Here is a 22,552-nt window from a genome sequence, read left to right as displayed (position 1 = left end):
AGATTCCGGGTACGGTGGATTTTATTCTGGGTAGTTGTGACACTTTTATCTTTGAGGGGCCGGCGGATTTTAGGCTCGCAACAAAATTAAAGTGGGTAAAAAACCGGGCGAGGGAGTGGGTGGCGAATTACAAAAGGGATAAGGGTGGGGTGTACAAGGAAAAACTCAATGAACTTGATTCTTTGGAAATTCTAGCCGAAAATAGGAGCTTACTACCACAAGAGTTGGAGGCAAGGATGGAGTGTAAATTTTTTTTTTACTAGAGGCGGATAGGCTCAAGTCTATGGACCTCCAACAAAAATCAAGGGTTAGGTGGGCGGCAAATGGGGATGAAAATACGGCTTTTTTCCATGGAGATATTAATGCAAACACGAGCAATAACCGGATTACCGGGCTCAGGATAAATGGGGATTGGATCACCTCTCCTCTGTTGATTAAGGATTTTGCTTTTAACTTTTTCTCCGATAAATTTAAGGAACCAATGGTTGTAAGACCGTCTTTGGTTTGCCCAAATCTCAACCGAATCTCGGATGAGGAGGCGGCTTGTCTCATTCAACCGTTCTCCTTATTGGAGATTAATAATGCCATATGGGAATGTGATGGGGATAAAGCATTGGGTCCAGACGGAATTAATTTTCATTTTATTAAAAGATGTTGGGATGGGATTCAAAATGATTTTTTCAAGCTTTTCGACGAATTCTTTGTGAATGCATCAATCATTCCGGGTTGCACACCTTCATTCTTGGCCCTTATTCCAAAAGTTAACGATCCGGGAGGTTTGGGTGATTATCGGCCTATTAGTCTCATTGGGTGTGTAAATAAGGTAATCTCTAAAGTGTTGGTGAATAGAATGAAGGATGTGATCCAAAAGCTTATCTCGGAGGAACAAACGACTTTTCTAGCTAATAGGAGCATCTTGGATGGCCCACTCATGTTAAACGAAATACTGGCGTGGTTGAAGCGCACTAAAAAGAAAGGCATGCTTTTCAAGGTGGATATTGAGAAAGCTTACGACACGTTAAATTGGACTTTTTTGGACTCTATATTGAGTCAAATGAACTTCCCCAGCAAGTGGAGAAGTTGGATCATGGCAATTGTTTTATCGCCTGTGCCTCGGTCCTTATTAACGGGTTCCCTACCTTGGAGTTCGATTGTTATCGGGGCCTAAGACAAGCAGATCCGATTTCTCCGTTTTTGTTCATCATTGCTATGGAAGCGCTATTGGGGGTGGGGGGGGGGTACTTAAAAGGCAGGGGCTCTTGATTTGTTTCGTGGGTTGTCGTGTCTCGGGGACGACCCGTTGGTGTCCCACTTCCTCTTTGTGGACGACGTAGTCTTTATAGGGGAATGGTCGGATGAAAACTCTCGGAATTTGAATAGAATTCTTAGATGTTTCTACCTTGCCACCGGCTTCCGTGTAAACCTCGCTAAAAGTGAGCTATTTGGGGTGGGTGTGGAGGATAGCCACGTTCAAATTATGGCGTCTTTCCTAAAATGCCGGGTTGGGTCGATGCCCTTGAAGTATCTCGAGCTTCAAGTTGGGGCGAACATGAACTTGGTAAAAAATTGGATGCCGGTTGTCGACACATTCCGCAAGCGTCTATCTATTTGGAAAGCAAACACGGTATCTTTTGGTGGACGTATTAGACTAATAAGGTCGGTTATGAACTCTCTCTCGACATACTATTTTTCTTTATATAAGGCACCCGCACAAATTATAAAAGAGTTGGAAAGATTAAGGAGGCAGTTCTCATGGGGAGGTACTCCGGATCGGCAAAAACGAAATGGGTGGCTTGGGACGACGTGACGGTTGATTTATTCAACTTGTACAATATATGAGGTTTTTTTAAAGATATAACTTTTTTTTATTATTTAGTATACTAAAACATGTCTTGACGACTACATATGTTAACCAATTGCATTGTATTTATTCAACTCGTGAAATACACATGTTTTATTCAACCTGTGTAATCAACGAGTTTTTAAACATGTATTTTTTTATTACTTAGTATATAAAATTATATTTATTCAACCCGTGTAATACACTTAATATAATTATGGAGGGGCGTTCATTTAGAACCATGAGCCAATGTGAGGCTAGCCCACTTGGTAAAGGTATATGTCTCTAAGAGTGGAAGTCTTAAGTTTAAACCTGAACAAGGAGAAATAATTTAGGATGTTGGTGTAAAAAGCAACATTAGCCGTTCAAAAAGAATTTTTTAAAGCCATGAAACGTTAAGATTTGTGAAAACCGTATAATGTAATTGTAACTTTTACTTTAACTATAAGGGGGAATGGACACTACGTTAAGGTAACCTGACCTCCTCCAATCCTGCTGTGCCACATTTTACCCGCAATTATGCTAAAATACCTTAACAGGCGTCAACACTACCCTAAATAATGAGCCTACCACTTTTACACTATTCTCTTTCTACATTCTTTATGTCTCTGTCTGTGTCTCTCATCAACACACACAATACACAACCAATTACCCCTACAAGAGTGACCAGCCCCGGTGTAGCCTATCAGGTAGAGGCTACCTGATGGGATTTCGGCTAGTGTCCTGAGCCCCCTAATTCAAAAGCTAGTCACATAGCCACCGGGGATAAAAATGACATATAACACTGCTTATAACTAGTATAAAAGAACATTTTGGTCATAGAAAACAATCTCTCACCTTTTGTTTTCTCAAAATACAGTACAATAATCTAGCACAAATAATACAATAGAAAAAGTAAGCACAAAAGTTTAGTATAAAAAATCTAACACGAAAATGTTATATACAATTTGGGAACATAAAACATTTTTTTAGGAATTTTATTTTTATATGGCAATATAGTAAATGTTGCTTGATTGTCTAATACAATTAATTTTTTTTTGTGTGTGAAATAATAGTGTACAAAAAAGTTATAAACGTTTAAGAAACAAAAGATTAAAAAAAACAAGTAAAATAATAGTATATAAAAAAGTTATAAATGTTTAAGAAACAAAAGATTTTAAAAAACAAGTTAACATAAGTGGTTTTTCTAAAATTACCTATATATCCATATTTTTTCCTACATTCCGATATTAGGGTCTGTTTGTCTACCTTTTAATGAGGCTCTTAATGGTTTGGACATCTTACTTGTTCAGCACTTAATGGTTTAGACTGTTTGTTTCGCGAGCAGATGTCTGAATGGTTCAGACATTTGTCTCTGAATGTTTAAGCATTATACTGAGTCTGAATGGTTAGGAGCTCTAATCTGAATTGGTCAGACATTTGTCTCTGAACGCTTAAGCATTATACTGACTCTTAATGGTTTAACATTTAATGATTCAGAACTCTTACTGATTCAGTACTTAAGTATTCAGAAGTTGCCAAAAAGCCATTTAGTTTTATTAGCATAGTTAAACAAAATAATTTTGAAGGTTGATCTTAATGTACCCACGTATATAATCCGTTGAGAAATGGTGATTTTTTTAGAGTAAATTACTTTTTGAGTCCCTGTGTTTTAGTGGTTTTAATCACTTGAGTCCAAAATCAAAAGTTTAACGCCCTGAGTCCCTAGCCATTTATTTTATAACTTTTTGAGTCCAATTTTGTTCATTTTATAACGATTTGAGTCCAAAAAATTGGACTCAAAAGGTTAAAATTTGGACTCAAAAGGACTCAAATGGTTAAAGAAAATGCTTATAGGGACTCAGGTCATTAAACTTTTTGCATTTGGACTCAACTAATTAAAACCACTAAAACACAGGGACTCAAAAAAGTAATTTACCCTTTTTTTTTTTTTATTTATTTACACGTGACATATTCACATCATGAACATCCGTCACATCCCAAATCGTGGATCCCCTTTCTAGGTCGTTGACCGGTTTTCGAGCCTAATCCAATGGCCAATGTGTAACAAAACCCAGATCGTGTGATGAATTATGCATCATCAATCACCGATTTAACGCACCCGTAGTTGTTTTTGAAGATCAGCGAAGAAATTCAAGGGTCACTATCATGTTGATCTCAATCAAGAGGTATTATGTTCTTCAATTATGCATTTACATGTTCCTTCATTTCTCATTTCCATTTAAAGTGATCACATGAACTATTGTTGTTGGATCCAACATCAATACAATATATCGTTGGAAGCCCTGTTAACTGTCATGAAAATGCTTAATTAATTTAGTGGATAATGTCAGAGCAAACTGTTCCAGATCAAACACTGATATAGATTTATTAGTTAGTTTTACAACGTGACAAATAACTTGGTCTTGGATCATGGAGTGTGTAATTTATGTCTCTGTGTGTATATAGAGACCTAACCTGATATGTAGTCATAATAGGTTTGTATCATTCTCTATCTTTGATAAACAACACAGACTAGACAAAAGCCCGTCTAGCTCAGTTGGTAGAGCGCAAGGCTCTTAACCTTGTGGTCGTGGGTTCGAGCCCCACGGTGGGCGTTTGTTTTGTTTTGGTTACTTGGTGTGGTAGACGTGTTGCTGCAATACTTTTATTTTGCATCACGCGTCTATTAATAGAACCATTACCTCCTTGAGAGTTGAGAGGATCCTTGACCTCGAGGATCAAATGCAAAAGCAAAATCCTCTTAGCAATCATTTCTACATTCTCCCACAAGCGTGCCAATTTTAACAGTTCCTAATTAACCCGTCTGACCCGATTTCACCTGTCCTGAACAAACCCATACCCAAAAACCGATTTGCATCATTTAGACCTTTAAACATCCAAAACCTAAGTAACCTCTTGCAACGCTAAGACCATGCGTAGTGGTAAGGGTGAATAATGCCCCAACCATGGATTAACCTCTTCCTTCTGAAACGCCTGAAGTAACTTATTGCTAAAACCATAAGACCAATGCCAATGTCTAGATTCTTTGAATTTTTTGTCTACATTCTTTAATTCATAACGAAATTATGAAATATTCTATTTTTTTAGGCATGATTCTCTCTCTTTTTAAAATTCTTTCACCATGAGAACCGTTGTCGGAAAACCCACGGCCCCATCAATACCTAGCTAATTAGTGGGACAAGGTAAATTACATCTTGTGCTGTGCATTATGCAGGTAGCCTTCTAGAGGCTATGATGGGAAACCAGTGGAAGTAACTTTCAAAATTGACACCTCTTCCTAATGCTTACCACTGCACCATAATTTGAAGGTTATGATTTGTTTTGAATGAAAAATTCTTATTTGTCATGGATTTTAGTGTAGACTGATCTATTTTTAGCTGTTGCATCAAAATTTACCGATGATAAAAATAATTTTAATTCTACTTAAAAATCAAAAGCCCGTCTAGCTCAGTTGGTAGAGCGCAAGGCTCTTAACCTTGTGGTCGTGGGTTCGAGCCCCACGGTGGGCGCTTTTTTTTTCTTTTTTTGGTAGAGATCGGGGGGTTCAAGTCTCATTCTGTTGTAGTCTGTTGTTATTTGGCGTGTTGCTGCAAAAGCAAAATCCTCCTAGCAATCATTTCTACATTCTCCCATAGGCGTGCCAATTTTTCCGGTTCCCAATTAACGCGTCTGACCCGATTTCACCCAACGCATATCCAAAATCGGATTTGCATCATTTAGACCTTTAAACGTCCAAAACCTGAGTAAGGGGCTGTTTGACAACTTCTGAATGAGTAAGTGCTGAAGCCGTAAGAGGTGTGAACCATTAAGTGCTGAACCAGTAGAAGGTAGAAGGTCTGAACCATTTAGAGCCAGTATAATGCTTAACTATTTAGAGACAAATGTACCAATTCAGATAAGAGGTCTTAACCATTCAGACTTGGTATAATGCTTAACCATTCAGAGGCAAATGACTGAATCATTCAAACATTTGTTCGCGAAACAAACAGTTTGAACCATTTAAGTGGTGAATTAGTAAGAGTAAACAAACAGCCCCTAACCTGAAACCCAAATACGTATATTATCAACACCCCTATTCCCATGTAGGATCCTTTGGTAGAATAGAATTCTATTGAGCTAATCATTGAACACATGTCCTATTATGTCTTTTCAAAACTTTGGTGTCCAGGATACTAGTAGACATTTTAGGAACTTCACCATTACCTAGAAACTAGAAAGCATATGGAAGATGAAGTGATGGAGGTTGGCCATATATGTTGTCAAAAGATGTGGACCTAATAGCTGAATGATAACTACCAGAATTCTGCTAAATATAACCAAAAATATTACCCAATTGTTTGCTTCATGAAAGTACATACGTCACAAGTAATTTTCTAAGCATCTGTCTCTGACCGTGCGTTTGTGGATGATAAGAACTAGAAAGACGTCGCTCCACAGTCCACCTCTTGCAATGCTAATAGATCCTTCTGAAACTCCTGAAATAACTTATTGCTAATAGATGAAGTAACTTCTGAGATAAATTACATCTTGTGTTGTGCGTTGTGCAGGTAGCCAGCCTTCAAGAGGCTATGATGGGAAACCAGTGGAAGTAACTTTCAAAATTGACACCTCTTTCTAATGCCTACCGCTGCACCATACTTTGAAGGTTATGAATGAAAAATTCTTATTTGTCATGGATTTTAGTGTAGTCTGATCTATTTTTAGCTGTTGCATCAAAAAATTAACCGATGATAAAAACGCTTTTAACTCTACTTAAAAGTCAGAAGCCCACGGTGGGCGCTTTTTTCGTTTTCTTTTTCCGAACATGGTTCGTTGGATTCAGGGTCATACAGGATCTAAATGTTCAGCAGCGGTCAACATTTTTTTGTTCTTGTGATTGTTGGTTTTATTCTCTGGGCAAATGAAGTTTGATTACTCCTAAGCCTTAACCGTCTTACGCATGTTGTGTCTTGATGACCATGTTATAAAATTCTGCAAACACCAATGTTCGAAGTTACTTGTATCTAAATTTTTAAAACCACTAAAACATTTGGCCAAAGCCTAAAGACTATTGCCACCAAAAGCTAGAACGGATGGGCAATGTCTCAAGAAAAATCAACTCCACCCTCCTGGGACAGAACCGGTCGGACCTAAACCGGACACAATGTTACGCGCCAACCGGATTTGATGGATGGTGGTTAACCATTTCTCTGAATTATTTTTGCATGTTATTGGGTTTGAACTTGGGATTTCTAATACACAAACAGTGGCGGACTTAAAATTCATTTTATGGGAGGCAAAAATTTGTAAGGGTTATTTGTTTATCATTATACAATACATTTTTTTCACTGCCGGATTAGGTCATATAGAAAAGAACTAAATTCTATGTAATCAACAAACAAAAGTACGTCAAACGTCATTATAAATGAGTGATTTACTTAAGGACTTACATAAAGTCAGAATTTTTGCCGGAATTCAGTGAAGAAGAAGGTCGATCGGTATATGACAGTGGGTTTGGGCACTACCCGCTGTTGTTCTTTTTTCTTCTGCAATTGCCACATATATATAAGGTAGAATTAATTGCCCGGATGGTCCCTGTGGTTTTCCATTTTTTCACTTTTAGTCCCCAACTTTTCAAAATAGCATGTTTGCTCCCCGTGGTTTGCTTATTTGTTACTCGGACAGTCCCTAAAGTGAATGGGAGTTAACTTATTCAGTTAAGTGTGTGTAAAGTTACAAAAATACCCTTATAATTGAAAACTAAAATAATAATGAAGAAATTAATTAAATTAGTGGTTTGTTGTTTTACACTGTTATGGTGTTACACTTCGCGTGACGCGACGCCTTGTTTAGCCAAATCAGTTGTTTTATTGCAATTTAGCCCCGTGAACTTTGGTTTGTTTATCATTTTATGCTATAACTTCACAATTCAACATGTTTTCGAGTATAGAACGCATAAGTATGCATAAGTTGCGTATCGTGAATGTGTGGACGACATTTCGAATGTATAACAAGTATTAGTTTGCAAGTAAACACATAATTAACGATTGATTGCATGTATAACACATATGTACGAAGTATGGAATTTCATTATGATCAAATTCTCGGATTACCAGGTTGGGAACGAATACGAATACAAGTTTTTAAAAATAGAAATACGATTACATCTTTCTAAATAAGGAAAGTACAAAAATACGGAGCGTTACGCAAACTTTCTTCCATTATTCGTCAACTTATTTTTTTATTTTTTTAGGGAAGAAGTGAGTTCACAGCGCTATCTATATTTCCAAACCACTGACCGAGTCGGCTTAATGTTTGATTATTTTAACTTTAGTTTTAATTTGTTACTTTATGTTTGTATGCTTACTTGTTTCAAATAGCAACTACGTTAAGCTGTTTAAAAAGGCTTCTTTAAAATCACTTAAATAACTGCTTCCACAGTGCTAGTGGTTATTGACCACCCTTTCATCCTCTCTCATCCTCCATCAGGGCTGGCTCAACCGTTTTAGTGGCCTAAAGCGAAACAAAAATTCGGGACCTCCAATTTTATTTTATTTTTTGGATTTATATTTACAGTTTTTACTTGGGGTAGAAATTAATAATAAAAAACTCATATAAGAAACTAAACGACACTTATAAATTTATAAATTACGTGGTTTTTTTGTTAAATGAAATTGTATAGCACCGGATTTGTAGCAAAAATTAGAAAAAATAATTAAGTAAATAATAAACCCAAAAGTTAGGAACGATGATTAAGAAAAAGATTTTTTTTTGATCAAAGATAGGCCTTAAATGCTGATAATTATTAAAAGATATGAATTTATAGATAACAGGGATTCCCACACATGCCTACACACAACAAAAACAGAATTACAACCACCAGATATAATCCGATTTTATGATTATAATTATCAAAGTATATTTAATATTTAGAAATTTGTATATTTTTCGAGTCCCTAAAAATTTGGAGGCCCAAAGCCCTAGCTTTAGAATAAGGCAAATTGGAAAATAATAATCCAATCTTTCTGAAATTAGCCGATAATAATCTCAAGTCAGTTATTAGCCAATAATAATCCGACCTCGTCCATTTTTTTGTAAAATAGTCTGCCGTTAAAATAGCATAACGGAGTTAAGTTTTTTTCCGAATTAAAAACCGATGCTTTAGGGCTTTGAGAACGAGGATACGAGTCGATTGATGTAAAACTTACCTCGAAATACTGCCCCCAACCCACGAAAACGGTGCTTTAATTCGGGTGTTTAACTTCTAATTAACAAAATTCAAGCCATTTTGAACACAATTTCGAGGTAAGTTTTACATCAATCGAACCGTATCCTCGTTCTGATCAAAAGCCCTAAAACATCGATTTGTAATTCGGAAAAAAACTTAACTCCGTTAAGCTTATTTTAACGACGGTCTATTTTACAAAAAAATTGGACGAGGTCGGATTATTATTGGCTAATAACTGACTTGGGATTATTATCGGCCAATTTCAGAAAGATGAGATTATTATTTTCCAATTTGCCTTAGAATAATGGCCTTGGGCCGGCCCTGTCCCCTATCACAAGTCCTCTCTCATCCCCTCACATACTGAAGGCAGGGGATGCAACTTTGTGGGGGCAGTGGGGACACCCGACCTCCAAACTTTTCGCTCGGTGGTGCCTGGTATGTAGTTTTCGTATATGATTTTTAGGTATATACGTTTTCGACCCCCAGGTTTTATAATTTTTTTAGGTATATACGTTTTCGACCACCGGTTTTATAATTTTTTTAGGTATATACGTTTTCGACCCCCGATCGGAAATCTCAAGTTTCGCCACTGACTAAAGATCCATAGAACTCCTCTCATTCCCTCTTATACCACCACATACTTGCTTTCTGTTTAGCCATGTAGGGGTCTACGACCTTAGAAATGTCATATTTAGTGATGCTCTAAGTAATGTGTGGTTTAAAATAAGTTTGGTTAACTTTTCATGCTCTTTATAATCCTCAGACTCGTTTTTTTAACGGATAACTGTTTTCCACATGTAAACCCACCCTTTCGGAGTTATGTCCAAAGACCGACTACTCGATCACCGCTAGAAAGCGTAGCACACCCCTGATGCGCGGAAACCCCGTGGAATGGGTCAAATCTTATAAAATAAAGTGTATGCATTCAAGGATCTCTGCATTGTTGTTCATTTATTGGAATAACAAGAATCACTGGAAAATTACCAATGGGTTTTAGGGTTACACTTCAGTGTGTGAAAGTGGAGATATAATATGAACTTCTTGTGTTAATTTATTTGGTTTTTCCATCGGTTAATCAAGGGTTAGCTTCCTGTTCATATGAAACCTAACCTCTAAAGCCAAATTATTATTATTATTATTATTATTATTATTATTATTATTAAATACTTATACAAATTAAAAGAATAATAATATTAATACCAGGAAGACTCCAAAAATCACAAAAAAAAAAAAAAAAAAATTGGCCTTGTGCGAGATAAAAAATTGGGTCATATTCATTAATCCATTATGTTTGTTTATTGATTTGGGCCAAGTGATTAATCCATTACACACTAAAACGGTTGGGCTTTTGAAGTTGATTGGCCAAAACAATTGGGTTTTAACGTTTTTGGTTCATAAATTCAAACCCTTTAATAGTCACTGTGTTTAATGATTTGGGCCAAGTCATATAATCAAACTGTTTGTCAAAGGTCTTGTGAATCGTTGTGCGTCTATAGCATTCAATTCAAGAGTCGTTGATTCTTTACTGTAGTTGATCTTTGGGTAACCATGCATAGTCATGGTTGTCTCCAAGAATGTGAAGTCCCTTAAGGCCCTGTACGAATAGGAAGAATGAGCCTATCTATTTTCAAGTAATTACGTGTTAATCTCAATAACAAATATTAAGAATTAACATAAACGAACAATTAAACAATTTAATATAAACAAAAATTTAAGTTAAACAAACATTTTAATATAAATAAGACACTTCTTGCAAATATAAATAAAACACTTCTTGCAATGATAAGATACATTAGTTTTAACAATAATATTGCACTCCAATTTATTAAACCCATACATTAATTATAATTATAACTAGGATTTGTACCCGCTACGCGTTGCGGCAACGAAAAAACATGGCATAGAGCTTCAATGTTAGAGTTAGTTTTTTGAGTCTTCAATGTTACATGAAATCAACCAAAGTGTTCCGAACCAACTCTATATTTCATTTTTCTATTTAGCTACATACTTGAAACCAATAAATACAAATTTGTTTATGTCATTTAAAATATTCCTAAGAAACTCTAATAGACTGGTTATACAGTTGTAGTCATGAGATTTGAGAGGCAAAAGTTATGCATGTTGTACAGAAGCAAACCCTCACTTTTGACATAATATAAAAGTGCTGCAAGTAAAATGATGAGCAGTACGACCCTTAAAACTCCTGCTGAAATAGAAAAAAAGAAAAGAAACCAAAACGGTAGTAAGAGTGGTAGATACACAACACACGCACGGATATGTATGTGTGTGATTTAGAGGTGGCAAGTTGATCGGGGTAACAGGTCAAGCATGTTGGGTCATGTAAATTGACCCGCAAGCGCTTTGTGGAACCTTTTTTTATCAATAATAAATGCGTCATCTATGAATACAAGAACAGTTAAGTATTTAACTTTTTCCTTAAGATCACTCATATATTAAAATTACTCAATAGGGCACCCAAATTGTACCAGTTTCAACCAAAAACATATCTGAAGCTTAACTTGCCCTTAAAAGATTTTATAAAAATAAATATCTTACATTACGAGTCAACATATTATAGGTTTAAATTGTTGTCTTTTTAAATTTGAAAATGTGGGTAGCCTTCAAAAACATTTTCTTAAAACTCAGTTTCACCCATTTGAGGTAGAAACATAACCTAAACTGATTAACTTAAATAAATGGCCCCCAAAGTGAAGCATATTCATTGTCACTCTTGCACATGAATCTAAAGAAGCTCTCTTGCACTTGATCTAAAGAGACGAGGCTAAAGCCCTGTATATAAAAATAACAAAAATAAGCAATATGTTACACATAATTAAGCTCAAGATAGTTATTGATAAAAAAGAAAATAAACCTTGAATAGGTTCTTTCCTTACTGAATCGGTTTTTAAGTTGGTTTAACAAAGGGGTTCCCAACTTGAAATTTCTCTCATAAATTTTACCCAAATTTAGAATGTGGGAATAGAGAACTAAAACAACTAAACTTAGAATGAGTACCGTTTGAAAGATAAGTATGGATTATTGAACTATATATCTTCATCACCTAAGGTTTACCTCTTGGAGAGAAGATGATCAAAGCAACTTCAGCATTCTCCTCATTTGAGTCTTCCCTCTCACCAATCAATTTTCTTGAAAAACTTAAGCTTTCAGCCTATACAACAAAAAAGTTAATAAATAAAAGGTTAAGATATTGTGAAAATGCAAGACATTTTACTGTCATTCAAGTAAATGAATATGAGGGAGAACCCATTTGATTAGGCTAGAGGGTATGGGGTTCGTCCCCACCCCCGTCGAGCTCCAACAACACCGGCACACCATCCCCCCCCCCCCCCCCCCCCCCGGTCCTCACCGGCTTGTTCTTGACGTTGGTGACGACCCAATTATGGTGGGCCCCTCCTTCAAATGTGACCGTTAAAATAAAAAAAAAAAATTCTAACATTTAATTCAAATCCAACGGTTATAAATTAAAAAAAAATAGCCATTTCACTCCCACTTTTATAAATACTCATCTCTTTTACACCATTTTTCACAACTTTTCACCCACTACAATCTCATATCTCTCTCACATTTTATAACCCTTCTTCCCTTTTTATAAAAACTCATCAATTTTTATACCATTTTTTACCCACTACCATCCCATCTCTCTCTCAAAAATTACCATGGCTTCACCTTCTTCCATTTCTTCATCTTCTTCGTCTACGTTGTATTCATCATCGTCGGAAGAGGATGCAATTATGCACAACATGATTATGAACACGGCTCAGGTCTTCATGGCGGGTGATGAAGCGTCGTCCCAAGGGCTAACTAGACGAGCAAAATTAAATCGAGACCAAGAAGGTACTTTACTATTTTTTCCTTATGTTTTATATAGATTTAAAAATGTATTTTATAATTAATTTCATTTATGTTTCGCTTTAAATTTATAGCCGCCCACGATAAACTAGTAGCCGATTATTTTGTCGACGAACCCGTGTACACACCCAAGATTTTTCTGTTCATAACATGATCATCGAAGACGAAGGTAGAACAATATGCGAGTACGACGAAAACGCGTCTACTGGAAATTCTGTTCCAGTTAATGGGGAACAACAAGATTTGAACATGTTCTCTCTACGTAACGAGTACATACATCATAACCTACAAGCGGACTTGGTGGAGTATATTTGGAACAGCGCTCAAAACGAACCCGACGACGACATGGAGGACGAAGACTAGTAGCTTATTTTAATATATTAGGATTTTTTTAAGTTTATGTTTTTTTTAAAGTTTTTTTTTAAAGTTTTTTTTAAAGTTTATGTAATGTTTTTAATATTAATGAAAATATTTTGTTAGTTTATTTGTTAAATGTTAAAAAAAGTAGAAGATTAAAAAAAATAAAAAACATAAAAGTGGTGGGGTAGAATCATCTAGGACCATCCTCCATACCCTCTAGTTTTGTGGGATGGACCATCCTTGGGAGGACTATGATGTGGCGCCTACATGGCGGATCATCCTCCCTTGGAGGACCATCATCATACCCTCTAGCCTTAACTGATTAAGATCTCTCAAACAAACACCCATATCAGTTCTTGAATCAAGATAAGTTCCAGCAACCACTGTTGCCATCCGTCCTTTGTACCCACGCTGACTTCCGGATACGGGTCATCCACTGATCTTTAAGATTTAACAACATGCAGACCCAGATCGGTAACCGGAGAAGTCGTCGGAGCTTAACCGGAGGCCTGTAACATCGAAAATAGCTTCAACGTACACAAGATAGACCCATCTAACTGAAAAAATAAACATACAACTGAATCGAGGCTTACCGGAATTCATGCAGGAGGTAACCGGTGTCTCGTCAGAACCCTAGCTCGCACCGCCTTATCGGATTCCTTGTCTTCTGCTCTGTAGGTAGGGGTACAACACTCGCCGATGCTGAGAATACGCCGACAGATCCGCCGTGGCTCCACCACCTAAGGTGGTGGCTAGCCCCACCCTGTCTCTCCGTTTCTCACACTCTATCTCTCTCCAAGACTTTGTGTTGCATAGATATTGTTAGTGCATTATCTGTCTATCGCTTCCGTCAATCTAGTCCGTAGCAGAAACCGAAGAAAACGAGGTTTATATTGTCATATTAGTGATGCTTAGTCATAAAGGCAAGGTGGCATAATTGTAATTAATGAGAAATCTCATTAAATGCCTTGGACTATAAATAGGGAGGTTATGTTTAGTTTAGGAACTTTTGCAACTTTTGCCACATTAGAGCTTGGAGAGCTAGGTGCTTAGAGAGAGAAACTAGAGAGAGAAAGTGGCAAAACGTGATTCACGGAGCTTGTATTCGTCACATCATAAATAGAATCACCGATTAGTGTACGTTATTGTGTGTTCGGTCACGCACGTTCACGGATTCCGCACGTCGAACGTTCGTTACGCAATCGTAAGGTGTCAAAACCGATCCTAGAAGTGGTATCAGTTTGTCACTTCCTACAAGTGGTATCAGTTTGTCACTTTATTTGTACAGTTTGTTTTCAAATTTTCCTTGAAAATCAAAATTGCAACATATTTTGATTTTAGGGGGAGAAAAATTTAAAAAAATTAGAAAATTTGAAAATACCAAAAACATTGAAAAAGCAAAAATGAGTTTTGTTGATAAAAGAGGAAATGATAGTACATCAGTGGACTATCACAGCACGCTAAAGAAATGTAATGTCAAATGTGATAAACGGTCTCACTGATGATGTGTCGATAGGTTTTTACACATTTAGTAGATTTATTCGGGATATAAACCTAAAATTTCAAACTTGCGAAATTCGTGGGGAACACTACTTGGATATATAGGTAACCCCTGAAATCTCGTTTGAAAGGTCTCGTATTCTGATATACTAGGTTTTTGTACTCAATGATGTCTGGGGTATTATTCCGGGACTTCTACTGAACGGTAGTTCTGACCTAGTCCTTGGATAATGCTTTCACCAAATGCTTGAAACACAGCATAAACCCTCAGCATGCAGATGAAACAATAAAATTGATAGTCGCTGCTGTTGTAACAAAAAGATCCTCTAAAGGGGACATACTGAAAAGTCGAAGCTGATATCTCTCTGTGCATACGGAAGTATCGACCTGAGATCCCTCGGCCCTCGCACACCTAATTTATGTACAGATATCATTGTAGTGTACTCACCTGTAAGACTGAATATTGAGATTCTGGATACGGGAGTATATTCAAGAGGTGGGACACATGAATTGAGCTAAGTTCATAAAACATCTAAATTGTATCCTGAATAGATTGAAAATTGTGTGAAAATTTAAGAGGACAACTATATCGTCAATCTACGTGAATCGTTTAGAACTTAAAATGATTAAAGCTTAACGGTGCTAGTGATTTGTCTCATGAACTGATATGATCCTCTTACACAAACTCACAAAAATATTATCTGTATATATTTGTTTACTGCTTTTCATTCAAAAACAAAAATCCAAAAAGATTTTCGGAGTGTTTTAGCATAAAATTTTGAAAATTCAAAAAGATTTTCGACAGCTGATAGTGAAGAGCTGATATTCAAAATTCGAGTGCTAAACATGATGAACAGGTTTGGGAGAATATGTTGAAAACTTTGAATGTCATATACAAATGTTTTAAAAGGTTGTATGCTTAGTTAATCAAGGTCATTTATTTGAACTTGATGTAACTATACAGTTTGATGAATGAATGATTTCTACCAGTAAGTTTCTTAAATCTAACTGTTATAAATTTGTGAAACTTATGTTGAGGTAGAGGATGTGCATATTAACCAGGTTTCAAGTCCTGAGCAGATGCAGAACAAAGTCAGGAATTGATCCTGAACTTGTGAAACGGTGAAAGCCAGACTACGATCCCGACAGCTGAGTCTAAGGGGGAGTCTGAAGACGAGCTCAACACAAACGGAAGTGTGCAAAGAACCAGATATCGTTCCTGGAAGAGCTTGTAACCGGAAAGCCAGGTGTCGATCCCAAAAGCACGGAAGCTTGACGAAAGGGGGAGCCTGAAGAGTTTACCGAAAGGGGGAGCTGAAGCTGAAGACAGATCCACGGGGATTCTGTTCAAACAAAAGAGAGTCTACGTTGATGAAAACATGTTAAAGCTTCAAGAAGACTCAAGAGAGAGAGAAAGAAAAGGCGCTACGCGCTTGACTACGGATTGACTGCAGCAATATCCAAGGGGGAGTCTGTTAGTGCATTATCTGTCTATCGCCTCCGTCAATCTAGTCCGTAGCAGAAACCGAAGAAAATGAGATTTATATTGTTATATTAGTGATGCTTAGTCAAAAAGGCAAGGTGGCATAATTGTAATTAATGAGAAATCTCATTAAATGCCTTGGACTATAAATAGGGAGGTTATGTTTAGTTTAGGAACTTTTGCAACTTTTGCCACATTAGAGCTTGGAGAGCTAGGTGCTTAGAGAGAGAAACTAGAGAGAGAAAGTGGCAAAACGTGATTCACGGAGCTTGTATTCGTCACATCATAAATAGAATCACCGATTAGTGTACGTTATTGTGTGTTCGGTCACGCACGTTCACGGATTCCGCACGTCGAACGTTCGTTACGCAATCGAACGGTGTCAAAACCGATCCTACAGATATGTGGACATGTGTATAAAGCACAACCACATATACCATATTTTTTTTTGAAAAACACCCAAAGCTAAGGGTACAAGCAACCGAAGCTCAAAGTTGTTGCTTATTTATAGGTTTTAATTTTAATAATGCAGTTCAATTCATCGTTATATCAATTTTGTTAACAATTCTAGATACACGTGCAAAAATAAATATGAATGGGCTTCAGGGCCCAAGAATAAATGAAAACAAAACGTACGAAGGCAAAGAAATTGATAAAAGGTTTCGAACAAGAGACCGGTTCGTCAACATACATGCGTAAAACTAGGGGTGTTCAAAAAAATCCGAATCCGAAACCGAATCCGAAATTCCGAATCCGAATAATCCGAATTTTCGGATATCGGAAAATTCGGATATCCGAAACTCGGATATCCGAAAATTCAGATTCGGATTCGGATATTGACTTTGAAAAGTTTCGGATATTTCGGATATCCGATATCCGAATACTAATTAATGATAATTTTTTATTATTTTATATATAAAATATATATACCCATGTTTCCTTATTTCCTAAACCCTAGATCTAAATCAGATACGCCACCTCTCTAACTCGCTTCCTTAGATCTGAATCTCACTCTGGCGATCTGAATCGTCACTTCAATACTTCGTCGATCTGAACCACTACTTCGTCGATCTGAACGAGTACTTCGTCGATCTGGTTTATTCAGCGACGGCGAGTGGAGAGAAGAATAGAACTCATCATCTCGTTGATCTGAACGCATCCCTGTCATTATTCCGGCAACCGAACTCATCATAGGTATTACCTTCACAGATTGTAATATCTTCATCGATCTGAACCAGTAGTACTTCTGTTAATGTTTGCTCAATGTTTATTGTTAAAATTCTGTTTTTCCTTCACATATTGTAATATGTTACAGTTTTATGAAAAATGGCAGCCATAAAATGTTACAGTTTTATAAACTGGGGAGCACCAGTAACCATTTTAATCCACTATACATTTCAAAAAAATGGCTATCCATAAAATGTTAGAAACTTCCGTAATTCTAAAAAAATGATTTCTGCATATCCATAGTTCCATACTCCATCTAAATTTGGGGAAAATTCAAAACACTCTCATGAAATTGTTTTTTCCCCCAAAAAAATATGTTTTTATGTCCCACCAAGCTAAAGAAGGAAACCGTTTTGAACGTGCTTTCTCGTTAGGCAACAGTTTTGAGCTAGCCAAGTTAAAGAAGGAAACGGCTTGATTTGCACGAGTTTTGATTTTGAACTACGAATTGTCTTTATTTGCCTTTTTTTGAACATCTTAGTATTTGGTTTGTATTAAGACTTTAATTTGACTGGACTAATGGTTACTGCTGGATTGTTTTGGTTTGTATTAAGACTGGACTAATGGTTACTGCTGGTGATGTAGTATCAAGACTTGAATTTGAATTTTTTTTTGTTTTAAAATTCGGATATCCGTTTCACTATCCGAACGGATATCCGAATTTCGGATATCCGAATTTTCGGATACGGATTCGGATAGTGATATTGAGTATCCGAAATTTTCGGATATCCGAAATTCGGATACCCGAATTTTCGGATATCCGGTTTTGAACACCCCTAGTTTGTATACAAAAAGTGGGGTGGGTCAAGGACGCAAGAATCCCACAACATAAAATTGGGCTTTTATTTGATACAGTTCTTTTGGGCTACTATGCCATCGTTACACACAAAATAAAAGAAGAGGTTTTGCTTTTCTAGAGTACAAGTTAGGAAGATGCAAGAAAGAAAAATAAATAGGGTTTTATTTCCTTTGTGGTTTAGCGGCTGACTTGAAGACGCAACAGACGAAGAAAGAAGAAAAATCAACATTCCTCGTTGATGATACCTTTTACTCGTTCACTCGTTTTTATTTATTCCATATACTTGAAGTAAGTTTGGGCTAAGTATATGGTGATTTTGTACACCTCTAGTTTTATCTAGATTGTATTACTATATTTTGGTGATAGTGGATTTACACTCTATTTCCGAGTCTCATTTAACAAGGGAGGGGAAAGAAAATAGATGAAAATATGAAAAAAACCATGTTCCCGAGATTTTTGAAGGATGGAAGGGGAGGGGAAATAAGGGAAAAGGGAAGAAAATTTGTACGTATATTTATCCTCTCAAATCGGAGAGATTAGGAGAGAAAATCTTATCAATTACTAAATTACCCTCATATCTAATCGTTGTTATAAACACCATTAAAGGGTATAATGGTAAAATTGTTCATTTCTTTTCTTTCCTCCTAACTCGGGAACACATAAAATGCTTGATTTCTTCTCTTTTCCTTTACTTTTCATTAAACTCGGGAACATGAAAAAAATCACATCTTTTCCTTCCTTTTCTCTCTTATTTTATTTTCCTCCCCCTCTCCTGTTAAAGCGGCTCTAGTAGTCCCGTCTTCTGTTTCCTTTACTTTTCATTAAACTCGGGAACATGAAAAAAATCACATCTTTACCTTCCTTTTCTCTCTTATTTTATTTTCCTCCCCTTCTTCTGTTAAAGCGGCTCTAGTAGTCCCGTAGTTATTACTCTCCCTTTTTGAGAGGTTATCTACGCTAAAATTTGGTGTTTCTTTATTGTTACTTTCATACATTTTTGTTTGCATCCTCACAGGTTCATTCGAGTTGGGGAAATTTTTGGTTAAACGAAGTTTGCTTCTGCGTTTTTATTTACAATTTGTGACTGGATTTTGCGTTTTTCCCATTAGATAGAGACATTGGCTCTTGTTATTGTGTTGAAACTTGTTTGAACAATGGAAACTAATACAAGTAGGATTTTGAATTTGAATGGTTCTGATTATCATGTTGGAAAGGCAAGATGGAAGATCTCCTTTATGTGAACAATTAATATATGCCTTTGGTTAATACCGATAAACCTGAAGGTAAAATAGGTGAAGAGTAGAATATCTTGCACGGAAAAGTTTGTGCTTATATTCGCTACTAGGTTGACGATAATGTTTTGAACCATATTAGTAGGGAGACTCATGCGCGTACTTTGTGGAACAAGCTTGAATAGTTACATGCTCAAAAGACTAGGAAGAATAAATTGTTCTTGATTAAACAGTTGATAAACTTGAAGTACAATGATGAAACTCCTTTCACTAATCATTTGAATGTTTTTCGGGGTATTATTAATCAGTTTGTAGGAATGGGTATTAAGTTTGATGACAAGATACAAGGTTCATGGCTCCTTGGTACTTTATCAGATTCTTGGAGACTTTTATGACTTCATTTTCCAATTGTGAAGCAAATGGTATTATTATTGTTATGGAAATGGCGATATGCGGTCTTTTAAATGAAGAGATGAGAAGAAAATCGCAGGGTTCCTCTCCACATTCAGATGTCTTTGTCACAGAAAGTAGGGGGAGAAATCAGAGTAAAGGTCCGAGTACCAAAGAGAAGCATCGTAGTAAGTTCAGAGGACGTTTGGTGATTGTGAGTGTCGTTGTTATGGTAGGAGAGGACACACAATTAAATTTTGCAGACAACTGAAGAAGGAAAATAAAAAGGCTAATTACAACAATTAAAAGAAAAACCATAAGAAAAAATGATGGTGGCAACAACATTGCTGAAGTTAATACTGCTGTCGTTCTTTATTTGTTGTGATTATGATATAGTGAACATTACACATGATGATTCAAGTTGGGTTGTTGACAGTGATGCTACGTGTCATGTGCTGTCACAAAGGGATTATTATTCATCTTATACACCTCATGACTTTGGGATTGTTAAGATGGGTAATAACATGCTATCAAAGATTGTAGGTGTTGGGGATGTTTGCTTGAAGTTTGATATTGGGATATGGAGTTGGTTTTACACAATGTAAAACATATTCCAGATATTAGTCTTAATTTGATCTCCGCAGGTTTACATGATGATGATGATGATTTTCCGAAACGGTCTCGAGCTAGCTCATTAGAAAGGAGTGTAGAGGTGTCGAAACTCTGTCTGGTTGATCATATTCCAGATATTAGACTTAATTCTGATTAATACCACCGACAAACTAGTGCCTAGCGACTCATACAACACTGCTACTAACTACATGATTTCGCTGTAATTTTCTAGTAAAACAAAATATATGTATACTGATTTTTACTATGATGTTGATCATAGAAGCAGTCCACTATGTTTTCTTGTTTGCATGTAGTGGGCCAAGAGGATAACATAGTTACGGAACATTAAGAACATGATTATGTATGGGTCGGTGTGCTTTTTAGTAACCAAAACAAACCCACAAACACATATCAAGGCCCAAATTAACATGGCATAACCAATTGTGGGCATGTGTAGCTAAAAGTAACTTATTAAGGTCGATTAAGTTAAAAAAAAAGTTGTGTGCATATTTAAATTAACTCTTGTTAGTTCGTGTGAATCTTTAATTTTGTATTATTAACACTGATTAAGTTTATTTAGGTGAAGGGTCACTTTTGGTTGCATATACAAAAAGTGGGGTGGGTCAAGGATGCAAGAATCCCAACATCAATCGAATGGCAATCCGATCGGATAGCCATCCGATCGAACTGCCATCCGATCCAGTGACTGACTCGACACTTTGCGCAATCTCGTTGTTTTGCCCGATTCTTATCTGCTGTAATCTAATCAGGCTAAACCTAAAGAGCTCCCTTTGATCCAATAACAGTTAATCTGTTAAGCAATCACTGTGAGTATACTCGATCCCTTTTTGTTTTAAACTTTGGGATGCAACACGTATTCTATTAAACTATGATACTTGAGACTTTTGGAAACTAAACTTTATCCTATGTATGTGAAACTTGTGATTCTTGTATTCTATTTTGTGCAATGTGGACGTCTAATCCAGGGTGTGTAGTTCCGCCTTAACAATAGTAGCGCTATTGGAGATGCACCTCCCCATTATTCTTGGGGGTATTGTTAGGAGGATACTAGTTTTCCTTGAGACTTGGGAAAACACTAAAGCATCGGGAGACTTGGGCTATCACTTGTTGGACTGCGAACACTAGCATGGCTGAAACTATTTTGTTTACATTTACATATGGATATGAGTCTTTTAATCTATTATGCTATTACTCAAACTTGTATACTCACCGGTACATTTTTGTACTGACTCTATTTTAATACATGTTGCCGGCTGACAGGATGCTAGGACTCATGAAACATGGTAGGATGCTGCTTAGAAACACATCGTAGCTAAATCAGAAACTTGAAACTATTTTCATGATGATTTGTAATTGATACTTGGTGGTTCGTACTTTAGACATTGTTATCATGCAATCAATCTAATTTATATTGCAACTATTTAGTGTTATGGAATCTCATGAGCAATCTAAACGCTAAGTGCTCGCACCCCGACGTTTCCTCCATCGGTTGGGGTGTGACATATATTGCACGGAAAAGTTTGTGTTTATATTCGCTACTAGGTTGACGATAATATTTTGAACCATATTAGCAGGGAGACTCATGCGTGTACTTTGTGGAACAAGCTTGAATAGTTATATGCTCAAAAGACTAGGAACAATAAATTGTTCTTGATTAAACAATTGATAAACTTGAACTACAATGATGGAACTCCTTTTACTAATCATTTGAATGTTTTTCGGGGTATTATTAATCAGTTTGCAGGAACGGGTATTAAGTTTGAAGACGAGATACAAGGTCCATGTGTGACATCTATGCCTCTACGACCATCATACAAATACGAATCCAATGAAATATTGTGTTTCATTCTTGGGATTTGTATAAATACATGTATCATTGGCACATATTGATTCTTGTTCAATTTCGAGCTTTAAATCGCTTTCTAGAAAGTTATACGCGAACTGATGCGTAAATGTAATCAGTTTAACGTGACAAACCTTTCGAAATAGTGACATAGGATTAACATTC

At 36.4% G+C, this 22,552-nt stretch overlaps 1 long non-coding RNA gene and 2 other non-coding genes across 3 annotated transcripts; all 3 read left to right on the top strand.

The window, feature by feature from the left end:
* The first annotated feature begins 3,811 nt into the window (after positions 1-3,811).
* On the top strand, positions 3,812-6,719 carry LOC110878185. The gene is made up of 2 exons (XR_002557657.2): positions 3,812-4,008; positions 6,391-6,719. It is a non-coding gene; the product is annotated as an uncharacterized LOC110878185 (long non-coding RNA).
* On the top strand, positions 4,365-4,437 carry TRNAK-CUU. The gene has a single exon. It is a non-coding gene; the product is annotated as a tRNA-Lys (tRNA).
* TRNAK-CUU lies at positions 5,280-5,352 on the top strand. Its single transcript has one exon. It is a non-coding gene; the product is annotated as a tRNA-Lys (tRNA).
* Positions 6,720-22,552: the final 15,833 nt, after the last annotated feature.

The sequence above is a fragment of the Helianthus annuus genome, chromosome 9, assembly GCF_002127325.2.
Source record: "Helianthus annuus cultivar XRQ/B chromosome 9, HanXRQr2.0-SUNRISE, whole genome shotgun sequence".
NCBI lineage: Eukaryota > Viridiplantae > Streptophyta > Magnoliopsida > Asterales > Asteraceae > Helianthus > Helianthus annuus.
This window is presented reverse-complemented; position numbering and strand designations above follow the sequence as displayed.